We start from the raw sequence: 6,000 nt of genomic DNA on the forward strand, positions 1-6,000 counted from the left end.
GACAGGTGCTGCGGCCACCCCCTCGGAAGCAAGTGAAAGCCCCGGAGCACTCGGTGGGCAGCTGCGGGGTCTAAACCATCCTGCTCTTGGGGCCTGAGCCCAGCCCTGCCCCCAGGCCACCTCCCCGCCACCTGCGCCCAGAGCAGGCTGGGTGCCCGCCGCCTGGAGGCCCCCTGCAGGCCGGCACCTCCTGCCCGGCCTCTACTGCCCAAGCCCTTTGGGGGCTGACTCAGATGCCCTGGGGGTCCCCCTCCAGTTCTTTTACATCCAACCTCGTGGGCGTCTGAAGCTGCACCACAGCCAAGGCCGTCGCGTCCACTCAGCCCCCCACCGTCCCACTGCCGGGCTTACGTCCCGGCCGTGCAGGCTCGGAGCCCACGCCCTTGTGGCCGCCCGGAGAGCCACAGTCCTGGTGATTGTGCCCCCGAGGAGCGAGCGTTGCGTCCCCCCACCCCGATTCCCACATGAGGCTGCCTGGTGTGGGGTCCGCAGCCCAGCCGCCCAGCCGTGGCCACTCTCTGCCTGGGGCTCCCGAGCCCTTGGATGCTGTCCTGGGACACGGCCACCTCCACCCCGGGGGACGCCTCGGACTCGGGGTGTCCTGAGAACCCCCAGAGCCTCCCGGGCAGAAACACAATCATCTTGCATGAGCTTCCTGTAGCCACCACACAAATAACCACACACTGACAGGCTTAAAGCAGCACGCGCTGATTCTCTCGGGGTCCTGGACATCCGAAATCTGAATGGGTCTGCAGGGCGGCTTCTTTCTGGAAGCTCCAGGGGACAATCCCTTCTCTCGCCTTCCCCAGCTTCTGGAAGCGCTCGCAGCCCTTCCTCCATCCCCAGGCCAGCAGGGATCCTCTCTCTGTCCCTGTCCTCATACCTTCTCCCTCTGACTCCGCCCCCCCGCCCCCGCCCCCCTCTAGTAAGGACCCTCGAGGTGCCACGCAGCCCACTCGCAAGCAAGCTAACCCTCCCACCAAGATCCCTCACTTGGTCACCTCGGCAAAGTCTCTCCGGCCGTGGCGGTGACTTGCGCCCAGGTAGGGCGTCAGGACAGGGCCACCGCCCAGCAGCTACCCTCCCACTCCGTGTGCCTGGTGGCCTCTGTCCAGCTCTGGAATTCCCAGAAAGAGCCTCTTTTCTGTCCGCGCACCTGAGCAGCGTCCCAGCTGTCAGACTCCAACTCGCAGCGCCGTCTCAGGCCCTCGGCTCCGGAGGCCATGCCTGTGCCGCTAGCGCCAGCCCGGCAGGAGCGGGCAAGGGGACGAGGGCCTGGAGGCGAGGGCACAGCTCCTCAAACACCGTCGCGTAACAGCTGCGCGGAGGCCGGCGGTCAGAGAGGATCAACGCGACGGGGCTGCTCCGGCTACAGCGCAGGCCGCTCGGCCCCGAGCCCGGCCCCGAGCCAGCGCAGGCCTCTCAGCAGGCGTCTCAGCAGGCGTCTCAGCAGGCCTCCCAGGGCCCTGAGCCCAGCGCCGGGTCTGACCTTCCCAGGCTTTTTGAATTTCTGGATAGAAAAATAAAATTGGGGGAACGAGAGGGGTTGTCAACAGCTTACTTTTCCAACTAAGGCGACCTTCCATAAGGACGTTTTCTCACACTGGAGGCAAAAAGTCCATCCTGACAGAAGGATTTTATTTTTATTTTTATTTTTTTTTTTTATTTTTTTTTTTTATGATAGGCACACAGTGAGAGAGAGAGAGAGGCAGAGACACAGGCAGAGGGAGAAGCAGGCTCCATGCACCGGGAGCCTGACGTGGGATTCGATCCTGGGTCTCCAGGATCGCGCCCTGGGCCAAAGGCAGGCGCCAAACCGCTGCGCCACCCAGGGATCCCTGACAGAAGGATTTTAAACGGGTTAAACTTCACTTCTCGAAAAACTCTCTCCTACTCTTCCTCTCCGAGCAAGGCGGCCTCCTGGCCTCGAGTCGCTGGGGGACCTTCCAGATGACCACGACGCGGGTCGAAGACAAGAGCTCGCACGCGCATTAGGAAGAACCTGCGAGAACTGAAACGGATGGTCTGGAGCCGCCGCACTCGGGGCCTGAGAGTCCGAGCAGCGGTCGCAGCGGAAGGCGCACCGGGCGAATCCGAAGATCCTCAGCAGCAGATTGGAGAGAAAGGAAGGAAACGACAGGATGGAGCTGGAGGACGTGTGGGCACCCTCGGGGCGGAGTCCTGCGAGGGGCGGCTGCACGTGAGCACCCCGCCGGCCGGTGGGAGCTGGGCAGCGGGGGCAGCGGGGGCAAGGGCGGCCGGGCATCCGCTCCGGCAGCGGCGCCGGGTGCACGTGTGGAAGGGAAGCAGCCGGATGGCAGGGCCCTTGCTCTGGACGAGGCCGTGTCCCCTCCAGGTGGGAGTCCAAGGCCCCCCCGCACCTGCTGACAACCTGCCACTCGGGGGGTGAGGCCCTCAGGGAGCACTCACTGGAGTCGGCTCCTCAGATCCTCGATGCACACTTGTCCTTCCCTCGTGCGGCAAACGGAGACCGGGCCGTGGACTGCGTGGCTGGCGGCTCTGAGGGACGTCCTGACCAGGGGATGGGGTGCCGGGAGGGCGACGAAGGGCAAGGAGGGCAGCCACGGCCCCGATCTTGGGCTGATGCACCATTTCTGTCGAGTCACACATGGGTGGTGACCACGGGCATCTCGGGAGACAGACATGGACACGGTTTCTGTCCCCAGAATGGCAGCCCTGTGTCCACAGCACGTTTGCTCCCCTGAAAGCCAGGAAGTTAGGCTCCCACGTAGGGGCTGCGAGGAGGCTTGGCCGCCCCCAGAGGGCGCGCGGGGCAGGGGCGAGCCTCGTGGGCCACAGCCTGTTGAGTCCGGAGTGGGCCTCGGGGCCTCTCTGCTCAGGGCTGCTCCCGGGGAACGTGTCCTAGAGCCGCGTCCTCAAGGAGCTAAGAAAGTCACGCAAGCTCAAGTGTTTCCTTCCTCTCCCGTTCTCTTTCTTTTTTTTAGATTTTATTTATGTATTTGATAGAGCTAGAGACCACGAGTCCCTCCGAGCAGGGAGCCCATTGCGGGGCTCGATCCCAGGACCCCGGGATCATGACCTGAGCCAAAGGCAGACGCTTGACCGACTGGGCCGCCCCCACCCCGTTCTCACTTTTTCACCCCCCACAGATTTCCCTTCAACAGCAGGGGAGCCAAGCGCTGACCCCAAAGGGAAGCAGCAGCTTCTCCCCACAAAGCAGCCGCGTCTCTAAGGGCTTCTTGGGAGGAAACGAGTGAACCAACTGCAGCCGCGCCCCAGGGGGACGGTCGGTGCACACCTGCCGAGCGGGCAGGCCGGGCCTGTGGGGGGGTCTCCAGCCCTTGGACGCCAGGCCCCCTCCTCCACCCGGCTGCGGCCCCGACCGCCTGGGCGGCCACGCGGGAGGCCCGTGGAGACGCGGCCGGCAGCAGCATTTAACCGCGTGTCACCTCGTTCCGGTGCCGCACAGAGCCTCGGCCGCTGGAGCCGTCCGGGCCCGGCCACCGGCGCCGCCTGCTGCGTCCCCCCTGCCCCGGCGCCGGCCGCATGTGCTCGCGCCCGCTACTCAGCAAAGTCACTGTGCAAAAGGGCCCGGGCTGCGCCCCCATGGCAGAGGCCGCGCCGCCCACGCTGAGGAGCCACCCGCACAGTGGGCGCCCCTGCGGCCTCCCCGCCTCGCGCTGCCCGGACCGCGGAGGGGACACCCGGCCGTTTCGGGACAACTGTCCTTCGCGGTCAGACCTCTAGGGAGGGCGGCGGGAGGCGAGGGCGCTGCGGCCTGACAGGAGGGCCTGGGTGGGAATCGGGCCGCAAGAGCAGCCTTCAGACAGGCCGGGAACAGAGGCAGCTACCTACTGGGTCTTTTCTCTTTTCTTTTTTTTAAGATTTTATTTATTCATGAGACACAGAGAGAGAGAGAGAGAGAGAGAGAGAGAGAGAGACATGGAGACCCAGGCAGAGGGAGAGGCAGGTCCCTGCGGGGAGCCCAACACGGGACTCGATCCCGGGACCCTGGAGTCATGCCCTGGGCCGAGGGAGACGCTCCCCCGCTGAGCCCCGGGCGCCCCGAACTATTTGGTTCTATAAACTCTGAACGATGAGATGACGCCACACACAGACGATTGCGTGTACACAGCATGTGCACCTGAGTCACCCCAGCACTCAAAGTGCAGTGTCCCCGTGTGCGCCGCTCAGGGAGATCGGGCTGTGGTGCTGCAGATCAGTGTGACCTGTCGTCTGCCCGGGGGACGGTGGATCTGAAAGTCATTTTACGGTGAACTCAGGACCCTTGCTCGTTTTCATGGCTCATTAGGCTCCTTTGGTGACAGAAATATTATCTGTCCCTGTCTTTGTGCCTTTCTGTTCTTTTTACAAACACAACTGTAACTATAGGGTGAGTCAGTAAAAAAAAATGGGAAATCGACAGGCAGGCAACTGTGAAGCACGTCTGACCTCCATGGGCCCGGGGTCCTTGCCGGCCGTGGCCCCCCTGCGGAGCCAGGGGCCTCCCTCGCGCTGCCGGGCTGGGCTGTTCTCTCTGGAGCCCCGGTAGTGAATCTGTGCAAGACGCGTGCAGACTGCTCTTCTCCTGTGGCATCCCCTGCGAGGGGGAAGGAAGGAGCAGTCCGTAGGAACTCCTGCAGCCGCGAGGAGCCGAGGCGCCCTTCCCTCGCAGCAGAGCGGCAGCCGCGGGCACGTTCCTTTAAACTCCGAGCACCCGGACTCTCCCAGCGCAGCCATCCTCTCAGTGCGACGACTACAGCCTTCAAGGAGGTTCACTTTGGGGGCCCCCGGGGGGCCCAGCAGTTGAGCGTCTGCCTTCGGCTCAGGGCGTGACCCCGGGGTCCTGGGATCGAGTCCTGCGTTGGGTTCCCCTCAGGGAGCCTGCTGCTCCCTCTGCCTGGGTCTCGGCCTCTCTCTCTCTCTCAGGAATAAAAAGATAAACATCTTAAAACAAAAAAAGATTTTCTTTGGTGAATCACCTGATTATTTAAATACACTTTTCTTTCTTATTAGGACTTGACTACAACTGAGTCACCTGCCCAAAGCTTCAGGCCTGCTGGGCCCGGAGGCTTTGTGGGTCAGGTGGTGCCTGTGGGCACAGCTGGCCGGGCTCGGGTCAGATTCTAGGACACGCTGGCGGGGCCTGTGCCCAGGAGAGGCGCCAGCCCCAGCTTGGCCCTCGACTCGTCCGGGGGATGCAGAGGCTGTGCATGGGAACACTCTGGTGGCCGTCCCAAGGACGGGGGTCACTAAGCCAGCCAAGAAGCAGGAATGCATCCACACCACAAACATCTCTGGAATGTTCCCTAAACCTCAGGAGCCCTACAGGCCTCAGGGACAAGACAAAGATAAACACTACCAAGCTCAAAGGCACCCCAGGGATGCCAGCCTGTTTCCCCTGGAGGGTCACAGCCCTTGGGGCAGAGCGGGCCCCTGGCCTTGGCCAGCACGGGCATCCGGGTCCTCTCGTAATTCTGACAAGACTTGGCCACAGTCCCTGCTTGGGCTTCTCCCCCTTCGCCCTTCTCCGCTGCGAGAGCTCGTACGTCCTGGGCCGGTGGAGATGGGGCTTTGGAATGCGGGCAGGTGTGGGCGCCGGGTTCTGGTCCCCGGTGGCCTCCAGGTCATGGCTGTGGCCCCGTAAGGGCTGTGACGTGGGTCCGCTCACATACTTGTCAGTTTGTAGGAGGACTTGCAAGTCCCAGGGGGTGTGGCTGGGTGGCTGCGTGGACCCTGGCTATTTGGGGTCCCTGCAGAGCCTGGCTCGAGTATCAGGTAGGCCGAGACTAGGGTGGGTGGCGTGGGTGGTGGTGGTGAAGGATTAATAGCTCAGTATCTGTGAAAACATCTAAGGCTCACCCAGGGGTCCAGGCACTGGTTCTAGAATGTACAGCATATTGGAACCATCTGCAGGATTTGAAGGACACCGAGGGACGCCTGGATCCCGTGTGAGAATTCTGACACAACTGGGACGGCAAACGTTAGTTTTCTGTCATTTAATAACAAATGACCAAA

The sequence above is a fragment of the Canis lupus genome, chromosome 9, assembly GCF_011100685.1.
Source record: "Canis lupus familiaris isolate Mischka breed German Shepherd chromosome 9, alternate assembly UU_Cfam_GSD_1.0, whole genome shotgun sequence".
In the NCBI taxonomy this organism is placed as follows: Eukaryota; Metazoa; Chordata; class Mammalia; order Carnivora; family Canidae; genus Canis; species Canis lupus.